General features: G+C 38.4%; 1 protein-coding gene across 1 annotated transcript in view; it reads right to left on the bottom strand.

The window, feature by feature from the left end:
* The window catches only part of AKAP6 (A-kinase anchoring protein 6), a 391,946-nt gene extending 371,160 nt beyond the window's left edge, over positions 1–20,786 (bottom strand). The window contains 1 exon segment of the mRNA XM_038407981.2: positions 20,579–20,786. The gene's annotated coding sequence lies outside the window, so the exon portion shown is untranslated.
* Between the last annotated feature and the right edge of the window lie 1,005 nt (positions 20,787–21,791).

Raw genomic sequence — 21,791 nt, 5'->3', positions numbered from 1 at the left:
TTGCGCGATTACTTATAGAAATAGGATTTCATAATTCATAAGAACTAACCAGTGCGATCGAGTCTCTTTCACATTTCTTCTTTTTGATCTTTATCAAAATAAATGGTGGATGTCTAAAGTTATCTTATATACCAAGGCCTGATCCAAAGCTCATTGAAGCCAACACAAAGCTCCCACTGGCTTCAGGGGGCATCTGGATCAGGCTCTCAAGTCTGGATTTTTAGAAGGCATTTAGGCATTGCTGCGCTCAGCATTGCAATGCCTAACTGATTCAAGAGCCTAAATCTCATTTTCAAAAGGGATTTAGGAACTAAGGAGCTAAAATCCAATTGCCAGTTGATGGGATTTAGGCTCCAATCTGCCTAAATCACTTCTGAAAATGAGATTTAGGCACCTAAATCAGTTAGGTGTTGCAACACTGAGCACAGCAATGCCTACATTCTTTTAAAAATCCAGGCCTGTTATTTTTAAATGGGATAATTCACCAAAACTATAATCCTAATAAAGACTAGGAAAAAATGGTATTAGCAGTTGTACGAGTAATTTATGAAATATGAATATGGTTAATAAAAATATAGTCTTTATTTTACAAGCGGTAGAAATTTAAGCTGTCTGCGGGAGCTCTAGCTTTCAGTTAGGTTACTGATATGGATGATGAATTACAGCATGCAATTCCCACAGCAACAACTTTCTTACATAACAAGAACTATTTGAAGTTACATCAAAGCTGACATTCCGAAAAGACACGGGGAAAACTGATTCTGAAGAAGCAAAAAATAAAATAATTTAAAATCTGCATTTTCATTTCCATATGTTTATATTAATGAGAGTCCTCTACTACTCCACCCAGCTATAAGTGCCGTTCACTAGGTAAGAAACATCTGTGTTCATCTCTGCAGAGTAGACACAAGGGAATCTTTAAAACCAGTTGGCTTTATTTTTAAAATTCATTAGACGTCTTGATAAAAAGTAGTACAGGGCTTGACCCTGCCAACCAATACCTGCATGGATCCTCATTCATATGTAGACAGCCACTAAAGTCAATACATGAAATTCTCTCCCCTTTGAAGTAAATGGCAAAACTCCCATTGACTTCAATAGGGGTAGGATTTCACCCACCAGGAATAAAGGTCTATATAGACACATACTTTGTGTGTAGCATCAAGTCCTTAAGCATTAAACTTTTCTTCCTTTTTTCTTTCACTCAATGCTGAAATTGTAGACTATTAGTTATTATTAGAACCACTATCAACCAGATCCTTTCTTCTCTTACAAGGTGTCCAGTCTAAACACCTCCTACCTTCTGGGAACAGGGGAAATTCTGGAATAAGGTCTGGTATTTGTGAGGTTGGAAGGGAGGTGCATTTTATAGGAGAACGATAGTCATAAAAAACTGAAAATTGCTTAGTATAATTTCTCATCTTCAAAAGGCTTTACAAATTTACAATTTCTAGAAACATGTTTTTTCTTAATAAATATTTTTGAATCTGCAATTATTCTATAGCTTTAGCAGCCAATAGATGTTTAATTTTTAAGAGATAAGAGTCAGATTTCCCAGTGCATATAACTTAACCTGAGAAGGACACAAGACGTTCCTCGCATGACACACACGTGCCTTTAATTTCAATGTATAACACTCTGATAGTTTCTTTTTAAATATTTTCTATCCTAAATTGTATTTTTAGAAATCTTGTTGAACCAGGATTTAGGGAAAAACAGAAATACAGACTCTGAGAGATCATAACTTTACCCACTGGCCATTCAATTTGAGATTTTTCATTTGAAGCCATCTTTAAAAAAATTAATGTCAATTGAAAACTCACAGTAGTATGCCAGGGGCAGTGATTTCCATAATCTTCTCCAATCTCTTTGAATCCTAGTTTTAATCCATTCTAAAGATGTATATGTGGACCCAGGATGTAACGATGCTAGATGCAAAGGGGAAATTTTTAAGCAGCGAAGCACACAAATATGGTAACACATAATGTGATTAGTGCACCTACCTACCTCTTAATCATCTAGAAAATAAACCTCCAACTCATATATGAATATTCATAATGGCATTGCTACTTAATACAGTTTCCTCATAGAAAATATCAGTGACATGGAGTCTTAAATGTTGCCATTTTTGTATTTTTAAAATATTTTTGAATTTCTAGTCATTAACTGTGCATGAATCATTAACACAACTAAATAAAAAAATCCAAAACACCCTCTCCCCCCATACCTCACTATAAAACCCTTCTTCAAATATTAGATGCATGTGCCTCTTAAAATATCTAGGGGCTCTAGTAAAGAGAGATGTTAAGTGATTCTTCCACCATATATACACGCACACACACACACTAACATGAAGCTAAGGAACATGATTTGCTCCTCCAATAGGTCTAGCAAAAAGGTGACACCTGAGAAAGCTTTCCTTCTTGTCTCAACAGCTCCGGTATTAATGTTTAACACTTGACCCAAAAGTGTTGACAGATGTCAGAAACAATGAGACAAGTATTATTAATGCTTCTTCATTGTAGCAGAGAACTCAGTTCCCAGAACAGAAATGGATTTGCAGTTGTCTGCAGACTGCTCATCCATGGACATTTATGTCCAGTCAGAAAAGCAAGAAGATACAGCATCATGTTAACAAGAAGAAACGGTGGGACGTAGCGTGAAAAACCAACATAATCTTAAATATACAGCAAGCATAGAATAAAATTTGAGCCGTATGTGTGTATTACAAAGAGATCCACTCTTCTTTACATGGAGAAATGTTCATATTGGCAAGACAATGGTGAAGACTACTCAGAGCTGAATATAAGTGCCGCCTTCACTGCTGGGGATAAATTGAACTCTCACATGAAAATACATGCCAAGGGAGAACCTCTGCAGTCTTTGTGTCACCAAAGATGTGCTTTTATCATGCTCTTGGGCAGGGCTGCCTTAGGTGAATAAGGAGCAATAGGTGGTGCAAAGACCCGCATAAAGAACGTTCAATCCCCCTGATTCACAGGCCAGATATGAGTAGCTGCTGTCCCTCCCCAATGAGTTCAATTAACTCTTCAATTACAGGCTCTATTGCTGCGATTGGTTTTCAGGCTGCTAGAGAGCTCTGGAACATACACATGTGCATAAATATACTGGATTCATCCGATTTCTCACTCATTCGTATTGGATCAGAATTTTGGAAGCTTGATACATTTACAAAACAATACAGGAAACTGAACTTTGTTATACTTTCTATCTACGTTTCTGCTGGACAAATTTAAAATTGGGAAAAATCTCAAATGGTTTGCTAGTACTATATGGTATATGTTACCTAAGATGCAGGATTCTCTATATAACGTACAGTTGAGTTTATCTTACTTGTTAAATATTCAAATAATGGGAGAATGAAAACACATTTTGGAGAATGAACTGGGTTCTCAAGTATATGCATGTAGCTACCACTTGTGCATGTATCCAAAGACAGAATTTGACCTTAATTCTATATTTTCTTCTCTAGATGAAACGGCGGTGACAGAAATTAAGTCATCATTGCATTGTACAACCAGGACCAAAGGTGTTCAAGTATTCTGAATTTTACTTTGCAAAAGTTCATGCAAGCATTCTCCCAAGAAAAACAAAATTTACAGAACACCAATACTGAATTCATTTAATACATTTTTGCTATTGCAAACACAAAGGCCTTTGTGCTCATGTTTAAAGGAAGCCTAAAGAGGCTGCTGGGAAACAGTTTAATGAAGTATGGCCCTAATCCCATGCCACTGAAGTCAATGGGAGCGTTACAATAGAACCATAAGGTTAGAAGGGACTGCAAGGGTCATTTAGTCTAACTCCCTGCCAAGTTACAGGATTTGTTGCATCTAAACCATCCAAGACAAATAGCTATCCAGTCTCTTTTTGAAAACCTCCAGTGAAGGAACTTCCATGACTTCCCTTATCCATTGTCCTATTGTTCTTATAGTTAGGAAGTTTTTTCTGAGATTTAATCTAAATCTGCTATGCTGTAGTTTGAACCCATAGCCTCTTGTCCCACTTTCTCTGGCAAGAGAGAACAATTTTTCTCCATTTTTTATGGCAGCCTTTCAAGTATCTGAAGACCACTATCATTCCACCCTCCTCCCCTTAATCTCCTCTTTTCCAGACTAAACATACCCAATTTCTTCAGCCTTCGCTGATATGGTTTGCATTCCATCTCTTTGATCCCTTTTTCACTTGCCTCTGGATCTTTCCAGTTTCTTTACATCCTTTCTATGCAGCAGTGACCAAAAACTGGACACAGTACTTCAGCTGAGGCCTAACCAGCACTGAGTAGAGCGGTACTATCACCTCCCATTACCTACATGCTATGCCTCTGTTAATGCAACCTATAATTGCATTTGCCTTTTTTTTCCCCTTCTTTTTCAACAGCATCATATTGTTGACTCATGTTGAGGTTGTGATCCACCACAACTTCCAGATCCTTCTCAGCAATGTTGCTGCCAAGCCATTTTTCCCCATTCTGTATTTGTGCATTTGTTTTTTCTTCCTTAAGTGTAGCAACTACTATTTGTCTTTATTAAATTTCATTTTCTTGTCTAAAGCCGAGTTCTCCAATTTATCAAGATCCCTCTGAATTTTAGCTCTATCCTCCAAAGTGTTTGCAAACCACTTCATTTTTGTATCATCTGCAAATTTGATCAGTATGCTCTCTAGTCCTACATCCAGGTTATTAATAAAGATGTTAAACACCAGACCCAGACCAGATCACTTGAAACTTTCTTCCAATCTGACATCATTCCATTAATAGTTACTCTTTGTTTGCAGTAGTTTAACCAATTATATATCCACTTAATGGTAGTTCTATGAAGCATGAATTTCTCCAATTTATTTATTAGAATTTCATGTGGGATTATGTCAAAAGCCTTGCTAAAGTCCAGGTATATTATGTCCACTGCCTCCTCAGATCCACCAAACCAGTTATCTTGTCAAAAAAGGAAATCAAGCTGGTTTGACATGATTTGGTCTTAGTAAATCCATGCTAGCTGCCAGTGATCATCCCTTCATGCTCCAAATATCTGCAAATTGAATGTTTTACACATTGATCTAGATCAGGTATCAAGATCAGGCTGATTGGTCTATAGTTTCCCCGCCTCTTCCTTTCCCCCTTTTTTAAAGATGGGCACTATATTAGCCCTTCTCCAGGCTTCCAGGACCTCTCCTGTCATCCATGAGTTTGCACTTAATATTGCCAATGGCTCAGAGATTTCTTCACCCAATTCCTTAAGCATGCTGGGATGAATAGCATCAGGCCCTGCTGACTTGAATTCATTCAAATTAGTCAGAAGATCTCTGATGTGTTCTTTATTTATCCCAATCTGTATTTCTTCCCCTTTATCGTCTATGATTACTTTACTAGTAAAAACAAAAGGAGTACTTGTGGCACCTTAGAGACTAACAAATTTATTTGAGCATAAGCTTTCGTGAGCTACAGCTCACTTCATCGCATGCATTTGGTGGAAAATCTGCATCCAATGAAGTGAGCTGTAGCTCACGAAAGCTTATGCTCAAATAAATTTGTTAGTCTCTAAGGTGCCACAAGTACTCCTCTTCTTTTTGCGAATACAGACTAACACAGCTGCTACTCTGAAACCTGTCATTATACTTTACTAGTGATCTTCAATCAATGCATCAGAAACCTGCATTAGTTCCATTGAAAGTAATGAAATCTATCTGGCATTTGGAGTTTTTGGATCCGGACTTACAGCCAGATGACTAAAATTTTTAATTCTAGCCCAGGTCATAACTTGAAATGATTCAGTGGTTTCAGCCTAGATAGGGAGGAATGTAGCAAACAGCCCCCCTCATCCACAGTCCATGAAATCACAGTTGTAAAAATTGAAGGTGAATTGTAATAATTCACCAGCAATAAGTTAAATTTCAGAATGTTCAGAACTTATGGCTGCTGGTTTTCTTAGCAGAATCAAAGTTTGGATGCTTACCTAATCGTTCTCCAAGGTATATTAGCATGCAACATTAAGACCCCATCCTGTCCACACTTAATGCCCAGCTCAGTGTGTGCTAGGATGGATATCCTCATTGGTTTAAGAGAGACTACTCATGGTAACAAGTACTACATAGTTAGTATGTGCTTGTAGAAGCAGACCCCAAAACATGAAAAATCTTGAAGTCTCGCCTTTGAGATTTTCAGGATTTAATTTTACTTTTTTGGATCAGAGAGAAATGGTGCAAGAACAGCCTCTCATAGTACTTTAGAAAGTACCTTTCCTTTCCCAAATAAAACCACAAAGAGCAGAAACAGCTGTAAATGAGGAATGAGTTTGGGGAAAGGTTTGGGTTAGTAAATATTTTATATAAAACACTTCATCTATTCAGAATCTCTTCCCTTTAAAGAGGGTCATACTTTACATATGAAATGCCTTTTTGCATTAGTTAGTGGCTATGTATATTTCAAAGCATCACCCATTTTTACTGACATTTCCTATCATTATATCAGGACAAATTAGGTTTTCCCTATAGCGCCTGGAGAGGCTAAATCACATCTGGTTTTTGTTTGGTTGGTTTTTTTTTTAATATAAAGGAAGAGGAACTGAGGGACAGGAGGGTTCTTTTTGCATTTACTTGATATGCTGTTTTCTTAAACTTCATTAAATTATTTTATCATCATCACATTTTATATGCAGAAGGAATAAGATAAAAGTACCTGGCACAAATTACAATTCTGAAACTAATCTAGAAGATTATGAAATAAGATTAGTAGAAGATATTGAGAGAGAGAAAATAGCAAGAATTTGTGCAGCGAGTCTGAAAGTAGTAAAGTGTAAATATCTCAACATTCATCCATGACTCACTTGATCCATGTTGAAATTTCTTCATTTCTTCCTTAAGTCAGTGCTTTGTTTCTATAAATACAACTCAGCTATAAATCATGAATATTTAGGAGCAAGTCTGTTGAGTAAATATCTCCTAGGTCTGGAATCGGATTCCTGCCAAAATTCTGAAAGATTAAATAGATTTAGTTTTGATATCAAGATGGCAAATGTTATTTGCATCAGTTTCTATAAGGTTGTAAATTTGTGAAGCAATATGAGACTTTTAAAGAAGGATGCTGCGCAGATTTGTTAGTGTATTCCAATAAATACAGAAAGTGATAATTATATAAATACAATTATACATCTAATCAATGTGAATAACTTAACTAGTTAAGATTTAGTTAAAGATATGGTTAAATAAAGTCAGAATTAAATGGTAGTCCATTTTCCTACTGCCTGCATCAACAATGAAAGTGAATCTTTTACATCACAATTATTACTGTTTATGATTTCATACATTTCCTCTTAAAAGAAATATTTTTTAAAAAACACTCAAGATTGAAAAGGAGTACTTGTGGCACCTTAGAGACTAACAAATTTATTAGAGCATAAGCTTTCGTGTGAGCTGTAGCTTGTAGTCCATCTTTGTGTGGAATGTTGGTGTAGAGGGCTTCTACATCCATAGTGGCTAGGATGGTGTTTTTAGGAAGATCACCAATGGACTGTAGTTTCCTCAGGAAATCGGTGGTGTCTCGAAGATAGCTGGGAGTGCTGGTAACGAAGGGCCTGAGGAGGGAGTCTACATAGCCAGACAATCCTGCTGTCAGGGTGCCAATGCCTGAGATGATGGGGCGTCCAGGATTTCCAGGTTTATGGATCTTGGGTAGCAGATAGAATACCCCAGGTCGGGGAAGAATGAATGGACACAAATCAGACGTCAAGAATTATAACATTCAAAAACCAGTTGGAGAACACTTCAATCTCTCTGGTCACTCGATCACAGACCTAAGAGTGGCTATACTTCAACAAAAAAGCTTCAAAAACAGACTCCAACGAGAGACTGCTGAATTGGAATTAATTTGCAAACTGGATACAATTAACTTAGGCTTGAATAGAGACTGGGAATGGATGAGTCATTACACAAAGTAAAACTATTTCCCCATGGTATTTCTCCCTCCCACCCCACCCCTCACTGTTCCTCTGATATTCTTGTTAACTGCTGGAATTAGCCTACCTGCTTGTCACCATGAAAGGTTTTCCTCCTTTCTCCCCCCTGCTGTTGGTGATGGCTTATCTTAAGTGATCACTCTCCTTACAGTGTGTATGATAAACCCATTGTTTCATGTTCTCTGTGTGTGTGTATATAAATCTCTCCTCTGTTTTTTCCACCAAATGCATCCAATGAAGTGAGCTGTAGCTCACGAAAGCTTATGCTCTAATAAATTTGTTAGTCTCTAAGGTGCCACAAGTACTCCTTTTCTTTTTGCGAATACAGACTAACACGGCTGCTACTCTGAAATCTAAAATTACACAAATTGTTTTTGAAATATTTTGGGGAATGAAGAAAATAAATTTGTTTGCACTTCTGTAACTGAAAAATATCTTTTTAGAGAGGAACTTGGTCTATCATATGGACTGTAGCTGCCATTTTGGGGAGAAAAAAGTCAATCTATTTTATTTAGAAAAGTGACTACCTCACACTCCAAAAAGTGTATTTCATAGAATCATAGAATCATAGAATATCAGGGTTGGAAGGGACCCCAGAAGGTCATCTAGTCCAACCCCCTGCTCAAAGCAGGACCAAGTCCCAGTTAAATCATCCTAGCCAAGGCTTTGTCAAGCCTGACCTTAAAAACCTCTAAGGAAGGAGATTCTACCACCTCCCTAGGTAACGCATTCCAGTGTTTCACCACCCTCTTAGTGAAAAAGTTTTTCCTAATATCCAATCTAAACCTCCCCCATTGCAACTTGATTTATAGTTTATAATTTAATTTAATTTATAGTTGATGGATTTAGTGTGCTTCCGCAGTAGTCTTTTTAACACAATGGACTGCAAAAGTTGCATTGGGGGCAATACTCCTCCATTTAACATGCCCACCAATCTGTTTTGCCAATGACTCTGGCATCTAAGGATCTCAGTTCCAAAGAATATGGGTGAGATGATACACTAACAGCTGTGATGGAGCTGCTATTGTTGTTGTTGACAGACATCCATGTATTAAGGACTTAATCTTTAATTGAAAGCTTATTGCCAAGAGAGTTTGATATGGCTGAAATGCATACTAATGAGATATGCAGATTTTAACTGCTAAACCACTGATTCCCATCTGGTCCAACTTGGTAGTGATCTAAAATCACTACCTTATGAAGGCTCATAAGCTAACTTATGTACAATGGAGGGTCTTAGTCCAGTTATTAGTGGGGAAATGTTCACAGCAAAAAAGTTAGTCAAAATACTCAGCAATCTCTCCAAGGATTTAAAAAAAAGAAAAGAAAAAAGTGTTTGCTGCAAAAGCATTATCGTGTAGGTGCTCATTCATTTTCTATGCATTATACCAATAGAACATTTTGCTGCATCTTACATTTTAGAACTATGTAAAATGAACAAAAAAAAGAGAAAGTGCTATATCTAACAGTACCTGAAATAAAGGGATGTTTGTTTGATGACTTACGCACATGTTAGCATGCAGCTTTCATCTTGGGTTTAGTCTTGGCATTATCAGAAACAATGTACCATAGCAATTATTTGATTATAGGGGAATTTGTCACATTCATGGTACACTGACAGGAGTGGGCATAAGATGGAGAACTCATAGCCTTAAAGCAATGGTTAACTTGTAGCCAGTTTGTGTCAGTTGTTACCTCATTCTCTCTCAGCCTGTTACATCCCACAGCCAGACTCTTCCCTTGTCCCTCCCACACTTCTCATCCTCTTCTGCAATCTCCCTTTTTAATTCATCTTGCTATTACCATATTCTCTCTACTCCTGCACTCTCTCTCCTTCCCCAAATGTTGTTTGGGTCCTGAGTGCTCCCCTGTGCTCTTCTTTTTCATATCTGCACTGCTGTAAGATCTGTTCCTGCATCCTTCTTTGTGGAACAAACTTATACATAGCTTATATGTGAATACAACAAAAGCAGCATAGTTTCACATACTGGTCTTATATGCAATCACGTATATTTACTAATATGAAAGTTTCACCTATTCCAGGTGTGTGTAGGCTGCAACATATGTTAAAAACCATGATAAACTACCTATACCATTCACATTCACACCTACTCTGCTGGCCCATGCTCTTCCTGCTTTCCTAAAAGAGTGCTACCCAGTGTTGGACTTTATTCTCCCTGACCATTTCCCGAGAGACAGGAAGCACTAGAGAAATGCACTGTGCAGTGTCCACCAGGACAGACAATGCACATACAAGGGTTTTCAGTGAGTGCTGAAACAGTGAAGCAAAAGATGCAGGAGAGGACTTCTCTGTGGTGGGAGAAGCTTCCTCCTCCCCACCTCCACTGGAGGAAAATTTGCAGCCATTTTGTGCCCTAATTGAAGACATTTTGTGTCAGAAAGTCTTGCATCTCTACCTCCTAATCATTCCACTAGGGGGTGTTGGGTTGGTGGAAGCAATAAACTCATGGTGCTCAGACTAATGCAAACTGGGAGGCCACCTTTCATGGAGAGTCCAGAATTTTGTGCACACAACCTTAATCAGTTCACAGGCTGCTTTAGGTTCCTAACATGCAAGGAGTCAATTGAACCAAATGGGAGGCACAGCTGCTCAGCACCTGTGTTGGGGGCAAAGGACACCTTTATTTTAAGAACTAACTTCAGGTACCCAAATCTGAAGCTTTTGGGTTCCCCCGCCTTTGAAGTGGCTCTATGAACACTTTCTATAATGGACAAGACAGTAGCACTATATGATTCCTGGAATGCAGGCTCTTGTAATACTCACAATCTGCCACATGAACCACAAGACAGTACACTTCTCTACAGAGCTGCCTGTGACATTAATTGTAACTGAGGCCTGGCCTACTCGAGAAAATTACAGCAGCTTAACTGTGTTGGTCAGGGGTGTGGAAAACCCACACACCTGAGCAGAGTAGTTAAGCTGACCTGAATCCCCATGTAAACAGCACTAGGTCAATGGAAGACTCCTTTAATTGACATAGGCCACATCTACACTACAAAATTATGCTGACCTAACTTACATCAGCATACAGCGGTTATTAAGTCATGTGCGTGCACACACTTGTCTTCTTGCGCATCCTCATCAGGAGTGCTTGCATCAATTCTATTGTCAGTTTGGGGCACTGTGGGACAGCCAGTAACAATCTACGCAAGCAATACAGTGCCTACACAGACACTGCATCAACCTAATTACATCACCTGTGACTCTACACCCCTCGGAGAGGTGATGTTATTTAATCAGAGTAGGGAGGTGCTTATATCAGCAGGAGTCAAATTTAAGTGAAGACACTTCCACAGTGAGTTCCACACAAAGCAGCTTGCATCAACCTAACTCTGTAGTGTAAACCAGTGTATTTATACAACACTTAACATGACAGGGCCCAAATAACTGATTGTTGTGGCAAATCCAAGTTCAAATTCTCTGTCATCAAACAGGAAGTCATGGTAGGGGAGGGAGTTTCATGTAGCCTTAAATTGCCTATTACTTTTCCTATTTCAACATTGTGGTGCTAGCAGTGTGTCTTCTACCAAATCTCCACTACGGGAGGATGGGCCCATAGATTAAATATTCATCTAGTTTCTGCTTGTTCTGTGACCCAGCCATTCCCCAGCTTTCATGACAAGTGCTCTAGGCTCAGTCCCCTAGCACTCTAGCAAACAGAATTCCCATCTCCCTCAAGGAAGGAGAAGAAGAAAAGAGACCTGCAGAGGATAGGCCCACACTTCACTCCATTCCTAGAAAAGGTTTCCAAGTTACAAAGAAGGGAAATAAATCCCCTAGGTGGGACCTAGGGATGAAATTGAAGTTAATATGGAAGGAGCAATGGGATAAAATTGATCATCATCATTTAGGACAGTTCTGAAGTTACACTGAATATCACCTGCTTCCTAGACTTAGCAATCAGAAACCGTGGTTTACAAGGTACTTAAAGGTTCACTCAGGGAAGCTATTTCATTGTTAACACATGCATTTACATTTGGAGAATCAAACTTGTTTCCTTTTATCTTCAAATACGAATGGACATTCAGAGAAGTTGCAGAAACACTGTCTGACCCTCACTGGCAGAACCTCTGCAGAAACTGGAAATGCTCCAGTTCATTCTCAAAATTGAGAACTTGTACATTTAGCAAAAATAAACTAAAAACCAGATAGTGATTTTATGGTCAAAGTCCTAACAAAACACAAAGTGAATTTTTGGAAAAGAACTAGTCTGTAAATACATTAAGAACGTAGAAAAGTGTACCATAATTATTTTAACAAATCTGACTTTTACAATGGCATCTCTCTCATATCTGCTGTGTCACTGCTTGGGTAACAGTATACCAGACATGCTGAAAACTGCTTTGTAACAGTCTAGTTTCTCAGAAGCTGCATTTCTATTCCTATTGCAATATGAATGTGATTTATTGTTTTAACAGAATCTCGTTATATTTTTAAAAGAAAGTCAGCATGACTTGTGTAAGAAGAATGCAACAAACACTTGCTGGTTGATAAAAAATATGTTCAAAAGTGATTAGGACCTTACCTTCTCATGGGTGAGATAGTTGCAGACAGAGTAGATTTTATTGTAGCTCAAATTGTAGGTAGGAGTAGATGCAAGGATAACTACCGTAGCTAGCCAATTTTTAAGATGCCCTCCCCGATGAATACCTTACTCAGTAAATACATTATAAGATTATAAATTTGTCAACCAAATCTGAATCTCAGTTGTTTTGCTTCTTGTCAGACATTTTATCCAAGTGTTGTGGGCACTATTTTATTACTACCACTATTGTTAGCCAATGTTTCTATTGAAGTGTCTCTAAAGTACTTCTTGCATTGAAAAATTTTAGAAAAGAAGATCAGATTATTTTAATTATAAAAGTAACTGGTACATCTACTCTTGACCAGTATTGACTCCAGAAGTAGAAGAAAATGGGAATGTTGATCTAATAATCCATTGTTTTGATGAAATTCTAGTTATTGAGGTTCATTCAGCCCATCTCCAAGGGCTGTCCAAAAATCTCAGGAGGTCTTCTGCAGAGACATGGATGCAATGCGTCTTCTAACTCAACACTTCCTTTCTCAATATGAGTTCTAAACATCCAAGGTTGCCCTTTGCAATACATATTAATCATTTTTCCTCTCTAATGAACATAGCATTTCACTATACAATGTTTTTAATCTACTTTTTTTAGCCATCTCTCCTACAACTCTTTCAATTCTCCTGGCAGTGAATATTCTATCACTATTATCACTGTCATATCAAAAGGTAAGTGCTTTATAACTGATTATGAAATAGTAAATCAAAGTTGTTAGTGTGTTTTCTTGCTAACCTATTACAAAACTATTTATCTACTTTGTGTTTCAAAACTAAATATATTAAATGGCCACTTCCAGCCAACAAGGGGGATATATTATCATTTGTTTAGTACTTAAACAATGAGCTTGGTCCTGTATAAAACACAAAACTAAACACAACACCTGCCCCAAAGAGTTTACACTCCAGAAGGCTATCAAAGAAAGGACACACTGAGAAATACAGATTGGGGAGCAAAGGAAGGAAAGCAGAGATGAAAGTTGATCTTATGGTTTAAGTACTGTACTAGGATTCAGAAGTTCCTTTCCCAGCTCTGCCACAGACTTCCTGTTGGACCTTAGGCAAGTTATTTATTATATCTATGTATCAGTTCCCCATATCTGAAATTGGGACCATAATAATTCTTATTTTGCCAGTTTAGACTATAATCTGTTCAGAGCAGGGATCATCTCTTATTATGTGTACATACAGCATCTAGCACAACAGATTTCAGCCTCAGTTGTTGTGTTTATATACTAATGGAATACAAATAGCAGTAACCCCAGCATTGCCAGTATTCCCACCCAGAACTATTGTGTAAACTCACTTCTTGTGGACTTCACAGAAGTGTGTTTTTATGAGGAATTTAAATGAGGAGAGGATAGTGGCTCAGTGAAGTAGGACAGGGATTTCATTTCACACATGGAAAAATAGTCAAATACAGGAGCAGCAGAATGAGGGTACAGAGCCTGGCAGAACAGAAGGGACACGGAGGAAGCGTATGTGACTAGCCTGACATGTAGGCTAGGGAGTAGCAGTACAGGGCCTTGAAGGTGAGCACAAGAAGTATGAATCTGATGCAGTGTGCAAGGTAGACCCCTTGGGGGGGTCCAGTCTAAGGCTAAGGGTTCAGACTTGACTACAGGGTTGTCTGACATCAGCTAAAGAGGTATTTCCGCCTAAGAACAGAAGAAAGGCTATCCTTGGTCAGACCAATGACCCATTTAGCCTAGTCTCCTGTCTTCTGACAGTGCCAGGTGCTTCAGAGGAAATGAACAGAACAGGCAATCACTGAGTGATCCATCCTCTATCGTCTACTCCTGGCTTCTGGCAGTCAGAGGCTAGGGATACCCAGAGCATGGGGTTGCATCCCTGACCATCCTATGATGTCTCATAGCAAAGGGAGAAATACAAAAAGGGTCAAGGGTAAGGAAGAGAAAGAGAAATATAAACAATTTGCTTCATAGCCAGCTGCAGGCCTGCTTTATTTTACCCACACAATAAGCTTGTAAACAATCAATATCATCTGACAGCTCCTCATGAAACTTCATGTCTGCATCCTACACCTGAAACTACGACAGCTTACAGCATGACCAGCAAAGGGCATCTCTTAAAACAATTTTTATAGGTATAAACTGGAAGCAGGATTAGAGGAGCCTGGACTTGTGTACACTTGCCTTGGGGAAGTGTCTTGGCTGGACACTTCCCCAACAGAATGTTAACACTTCTGTTAGTACAGACTAATGCTATCGAGCCTCTCTTTCTAAAGTGTGTCAGCTGTCACAGGACTCTGCATCGTGGGGCTGGGAAGTCTATTACACAGCGATTTCTAAAAGGATGATTGCAGCTCCTCCAGCTGAAATATGCCTTTGTCCAAGTAAAACATGACATTTTAAAATGGTAGCTATTTTAAATACAGACTGAATATACTTGGTGTCTATGAGGCAATCCTTTGAATTGCTGCACCTTTGCTTTTTAAAAGTCAGGCATTTCGGTGTCTGCATTCTGCTTCACAAAAGAGGCTGTTTAAAAAAAATTAACAGTGAAAGAGCTACAGTTCAAACTATGCTGCGTTCTATAGCATTTACCCCTACTTCAGAGCCCAGTCCTGGCTGGGGGGGTGGGGGTGGGATAGGGTGTGTTGAATGCCTCCTGAACAGAAGGTGCTCATCACAATTCCAGGAGACATGTAGCATTTTATAGGAACAGGCCCTAAAACATTAGCAGAGTCAGATTCATAAGACCCATCCTCAATCCTCAATTTTCTAAAGACCCATATTATTTTTGGGATGCTGTGATTATTCCATGAACTGGCAAAAAGTAGTTTACAAATGTAAAGTACCTTTTATCTCAAGATCTGTATGAGAACATCACATCTATATTCATTCACTCAGCCACTGAAATGAAGTCACTTGTAGGGTGGCAGATGGACCACACATTGTGGGAGAAGGAGAAGAAAATTTGGCCAGTATGTCAGGGCAAATCTTTTATCTGACGTGTGCCTTTAGAACTTCAGTGTCTATGCAGATCAGAGCAAGCTCATTCTTTCGAGTGTCTTGTCCGAGAGCCCCAGACATAGTAAACTGCAGAGTACTTAATTTTTTGACCTAGAAGAATCAAGAGCTGAGTCAGCCTTGCTGGGATTCAAACTTCCCAGGAGTCAAAGAATTTCAAACCCAATAATTAGATCATTATATAGGGCAGAAAAAAAGGTATCGCTTCTGCACTACCACAGTCTTTCCTTTTCCCAGAGGCCTAATGGCAATCCATACCCACAATCCACAGCTTTTCCTAAGGCTTTTTAGCAACAAGCCATAATTTTATCCAGGTAGACAAGGCTCTATCAGCACCTGACATTTTCCTGTGTGCCCAATACACCAGAAGGGATGTTATTTATTCAATTTTCAAAATTAAGAATACAATTCTGGTTAAATAAATTTACAAGACACACACACAGATTTGGTTAAATAGGTAAACAAATACCATCTCCTTTATTTTAAATGAGAATTTAACTCATTACATATAATAAAATTGAAAATCCTATAAAAAAGGGCTGACGAATTAACACAAACAATGATCTGACCCTAGCAGAAGAGAAATTCCAAGTGTTCTCTCAGTGCCTGTCTCTCTAGATATGCAGCAGATTTAGCCATCCTTCAAGAATACTGAAGACCAGCCCACACCTCTGCCCTATACATTAACTTTTCTGGTCACTCAGTAACAGACTTAAAGGTGGCAATTCTGCAACAGAAAAGCTTCAAAAACAGACTCCAACGAGAAACTGCTGAGCTTGAATTAATATGCAAACTAAATACCATTAATTTGGGTTTGAATAGAGACTGGGAGTGGCTGGGTCATTACACATATTGAATCTATTCCCCCATGTTAAGTATCCTCACACCTTCTTGTCAACTGCCTAAATAGGCCATCTTGATAATCACTACAAAAGTTTTTCTCCTGCTGATAGTAGCTCATTTTAATTAATTAGCCTCTTATAGTTGGTATGGCTACTTCCACCTTCTCATGTTCTCTGTATGTATACATCTTCTTACTATATGTTCCATTCTATGCATCCAATGAAGTGGGCTGTAGCTCACGAAAGCTTGTGCTCAAATAAATTTGTTAGTCTCTAAGGTGCCACAAGTACTCCTGTTCTTTTTTGATTAAGCGCATGTATGCCTGTTTAATAAGGGAGGTGGCTGCCTGTACTGGCTCTCCTGGAAAGGGGAAAGCATCCTAATGGCTCTATCATTAAATATGTCCATTTAAAAGTGTATGAACATAGACTTCATATAAGGGTGAAACTCCCCTCACTGGACCTCAGCCTCCCTATTCTGCTCTTCAACTGAGAGGAGAATTCTGCCCTTAAAAGATTTTTCTCAAATGCCCAGGGATAATTAGTTTTAGGATGAACCCTTACAGTCCGCTTTGCATCCATGTATTATTAAACATATATTTTATCCTGAAACATGATATTCTAAATAAATGGCTAATATCAATGTCTCATAAGTGTACACTCACCTCATTATAACACGAGGCATACAGCACAATGCAATATCAATTCAGTGTCTACTGTAGAAGGGAAGCAGTGGATTACCAGGACTCCTGTATGAATTCATATGGAGCAATGATTTTCTTAAATACAGGGGCCTGAATACCAACACTGTTGACCATCTGCAGCTCCCAATGAAGTCAATGGCACTCAGAACCTAGAAAATTCAGGCCTCAAAGCCTGTCAGTTTTTACATAGCTCAGCAATTAATTTTATATTAGGGGTGAATAAATAAAGAGACATTGGGAGGGATTTTCAAAAGTGCCTATGTGACTTAGGAGTACAAATCTCAGTGTCTTTAATAGAACTTGTGCTCACTTTTGAAAAAGACCACCAATTTTGATTCAGCTTTGGGTTCTGCTGTTGAACGTAACATTTGACCAATTCACTGCCAACCTCCTTTTCTAGTTTACACTCTAGGGATGGTCTCCTGGGCCAATCAGGAGAAGACAGCCCTCTGCAAAAAATAAAAATAAAATAAAATCCAGGGATGGGAGCTTTGGAGCACACGTGCCTTCCATGTTGATTCTGCGGTGGGGGGCGGGGAAGTCTGTTCTACATGTGAGGCATGATAATTGCATTACAACTTGCTGACCTAAACATCTGACTAGTGTCGATCTTGTGTGCATTGACGCTGGAGTTGGTCTGTCAGACTGTATGACTGCTGGGTTGGGAGGAGCCAGATTTTTGTTTGACCCCCTGCACTCAGCTCCATGTTGCATAGCAATTGTTAAAATTAATGTTCTATAATAACATTCTTACCAAGATAAAGCTTGAGAAGTAATTAAATCTGCAAGTGCTTTAGGTGATATCTCCGTTTCTCACCACACCTCACTGTACAAGCGTGCACAGAACTCTAGCATTAATACAGGAGAGCTCCCCCCGTCCCCCACCACCACTCTATGAGCAGATATAGGCAGGATTTTTCACTTCCAGAACAGTCCAAATTCAGGCACTTAAACAGATTCTATTAAGAATCTCTCTGATTACAAACATTATTTGTTTCAGGAATTACGAACAAAAGGATACAATGGAAACAAAATTGAAAGCACCCTTAGGTTTGCGGCTTTTGATCCCTGCTGGAAACAGGTTTTATTGTTCTGATCATGTCATTATACCTTAACAACAACCAGAATTGTGTTATTTCTAGTAAGTTTCTACAGCAAAAGAGCCAAGATTGTTGGGAAGGAAAATTTCTATTTCTTTAGTACCACTCTCACCAACGGGTGCCCCCTCCCTCACATATCTCTCTCTCTCTCTCACACACACAGCCCTACCCCGGCCCCCCCCACCCTCTAGGGCATATATTAAATAAACAGTAAAACCTCACTAATTAAGATATTCAGCTGGATCTGAGATCAGCACTGGCTGTGTTGTTCCAAGAAGCCAGCATTGTCATACAATATCATATGTCAGTGGGTGTTTCCAAAGCAAACAAATGATATGGGGGGGGAGAGAGGGAGAAAAGGGGGAAATAGAGAAAAAAGCTTTGAAAAATGTAATTTTCAAATTATTAGAAAAATCCTAAAATCATCTGCACTATACATCATCCATTCCTTTACAATTTCACGGGACTTGGTTTCCCTAAACTATTTTCTATCATTCATCGGAAAGTCTAGTCCTGACAAATTCTAGTGACAGTGCAAATCATTATATGCAAAGTCTGAAGAATACATCTAAGAATGGACTAATAATGTCATGTATTTCATCCAATCCTAAGATGTTTTCTCTCTCTACCAACCTTTAATTACATCCATGCTGATGATGCATGTTAAGGCATGAATTGATCCCCAAAAGTTGTTAGCAAAAATGCATTATTCACCAGAATTTCCATAATTCAGCCACCAGCCAAGCATCCTCCCTCTTCCTCTTGCTAACTCATACCTTCTGAGTGTGCATATTGAACACCCAGTGATTCGAGATTACTCCTTTTACACCATAAAACCACCACAATTTATTTTAACAATCACAGTAAGTAAAGCAATGTCACTATAATAATTATCTACCTTTTTGTGTTTTGCAGTTTAAACACAAAAGATATTATGCTCAGACCCCACTGGAAATAGTGTATATGATGCAGTGCAGACGGTCTAATTAAAAGCTAGGAGCTCCATTTCAGCTAGTGCCAGATGAGACCATCATGCCTGTCCCTATGAAAAGCAATCAGATCTGATTACATGTACTGGTTTTATGCTTCATATTTAATGCTTTTTGGTCCTTTATATCGATGAACATCACTAAAAGATTAGTGGTTGCTATTCCTTCCTGCTATACTTTTGAAATACAAACTAAAGCTGAGCAACGCAGAGCCAGAGACCACTCCCTAATTCCTGGTGGACATATTATATTGATCAATTAAACTGACATGGGTCTGGTCTTTTCTTTGCTTCTAATCATCTAAACATTCAAAAAAACAAAACAAAGAATTAACATTGACTGGCTTGGATAGAACAAATTAACTTGGAAGTTAAGTAAAATCAACGTGGCTGCCGGAATCAAGACTATGATACAAAATAGAAGCCATTAGACATTATGAAGAGTTTCTAAATTTTGCAGGTATCGTGTTATAATTCAGTCGATGGTGTCCTAAAATGTATATATATTTTCCCCATACCTGCAGAGGGAGCAATCACAATTTTTCATACTCTGTTTTATTCATGTAATGAAAAGATCAGCAACACTTGAAAAGCCTAAATCTTTGGCTACACCTTTTACTGCAATTGCAGCAGAGAAGAGAGACTTGTTTTTACATCTAATAAAGAGTATATCTTAGATCCACTAAATACATATTACGGTTTATTAACAAAAAGAGATGGAACGTAAGGAATTCAGTGATACAGCTGGAAGCTTTCAGGCTTTCAAAATAAATACTTGATAAGGGATGACAGAATTCAAAAAATGTGTCTCATTGTTTTGTTTTTAAAATACCAACTGCATAGTATAGAACAGAACCACTTCAAAGCAATACAGTGCCAACTGCTTATTTTTGTGTACTGCCATATTATTGAAAACCCAGTGAAATTAAATAATAATATTCACACTGCACACCACAGAAGAGTTCGTAAGTTAAAAGAAAAGTGCTACAGAAAATATTAATTCTTCAATATAAGAAGGAGGGAAAGGATTATTCTACCTTTGTGACACTATAATTGCGAACAGCTATATGTTCTATTTCAGAGAAAAATCATAGTGTTATAACAATAATTTAGATGTGAAATTCAGATATATTCTGTAGTGATCCTCAGGATACCATACACAAATACAGCAAGAATCATTGAAATATTTCTAGCTGGCTGTGCCTCCTGTAGGCCTTTGTCTTAATCTAACTGTCTGAAAAAGATATTTAGGCATGCAACATCTTTCTTCAAAACCCATTTTCACGAGGCAAATCCCACACATTCTAATTTTAGAAGAGACTGGTACAAAATCAGGAAAGCAGTGGTGCAATTAAAAACAAGCCTACATTTAGCACTTACCATCTCCTGTTCAAACCATCCTCTTTTGATGTTTACGGCACATCTGTGGGATGCAATACTAGGAGGTGCCTTGTGTGACCTGCTGCATGATGCTGTGACATCAGTTCAGATGATGCAGCTCATTATGGGAAAGACTGCTGTTGCCATGGCAACTGAGATGTGATAGGAATCCTTACTGCATTTCCAGGGGAGCCTGAGACAATAAGGAAGCCCTTTAAAGAAACAGACAAAATGCAAAAGGACTCTTAAAGTGCCATGCCATAAGATTATAGTGTCCATGTAACACTATATGTTTTCTCATTGAGTTCAAATTTAGACAGAAAGAAATTATTCTCCCACTATGGTAACAAATATAGACACGAGTTTACAATTATTTCCATATAGGGCACTTAAAATTTAACTATAAATTCATTAATAACAATTTAAAAAACTAATATTGTGTTTAATACACAAAGATGCTTGTTTTAGAAGATTTTCTGCCATTTTAATATTAAGCCTGTTGTAACATGTGCCATTTAAGGAATAAAAGGTGCCACTCTGCCCCATATCAGACGTGAGTGTCTTAGAAATTCTCCTTGCTGGTACAAAAAACAAAACTGAATTAAAAACTTCTACATTCTCAACATTTTATGCTGCTAAATAAGTTACTGTGCTTTGTTTTCAAAGGAAAAAAACATTTCTATTCACAAGAGGGCTGGAGAAGTTTCTAGCCAGCCAAGTAAAAACCGCCTTATAATTTTTCAGCTGTAGGCCAACCTGCAGTACCATCTGCATGCTGAGTAGCCTGGCTTTCATCTTTCCATGAGGCAGACACACAAATGAAGATTTAGAAAGCTTGTGGGCAATCTGCATGCCTCCTGGTCCACTCTACCCTGAGCCTCCTCCTCACAGCAGTTGAAAGGAAACATACTGAAAACAAAAGAACATCCTCCTAATTTGCATAGGGCTTTGGATTGGTAGATCAGACTGTTAGAAATTACCTTCAGCACCTGGAATCCATGCTCCCATTCCTGGCAATAGCATCAGTAGGGGTGTGTGACACCAGTATTAACTAGAACGGTGAGAAAATGAGAATTCACAACTGAAGGAAAACCAGCACATTTTTGGCTTTTTGCCAATTCTATTGGATGAAAAAGAATCTGGCAAAACTGTTTTTCTCTTCCATGAAAATCCCTTTCTACATGGTAGAAAAGGACAAAAGACCTGGACTTTG

Source organism: Dermochelys coriacea, chromosome 6 (assembly GCF_009764565.3).
Source record: "Dermochelys coriacea isolate rDerCor1 chromosome 6, rDerCor1.pri.v4, whole genome shotgun sequence".
NCBI classification, from domain to species: Eukaryota; Metazoa; Chordata; order Testudines; family Dermochelyidae; genus Dermochelys; species Dermochelys coriacea.
This window is presented reverse-complemented; position numbering and strand designations above follow the sequence as displayed.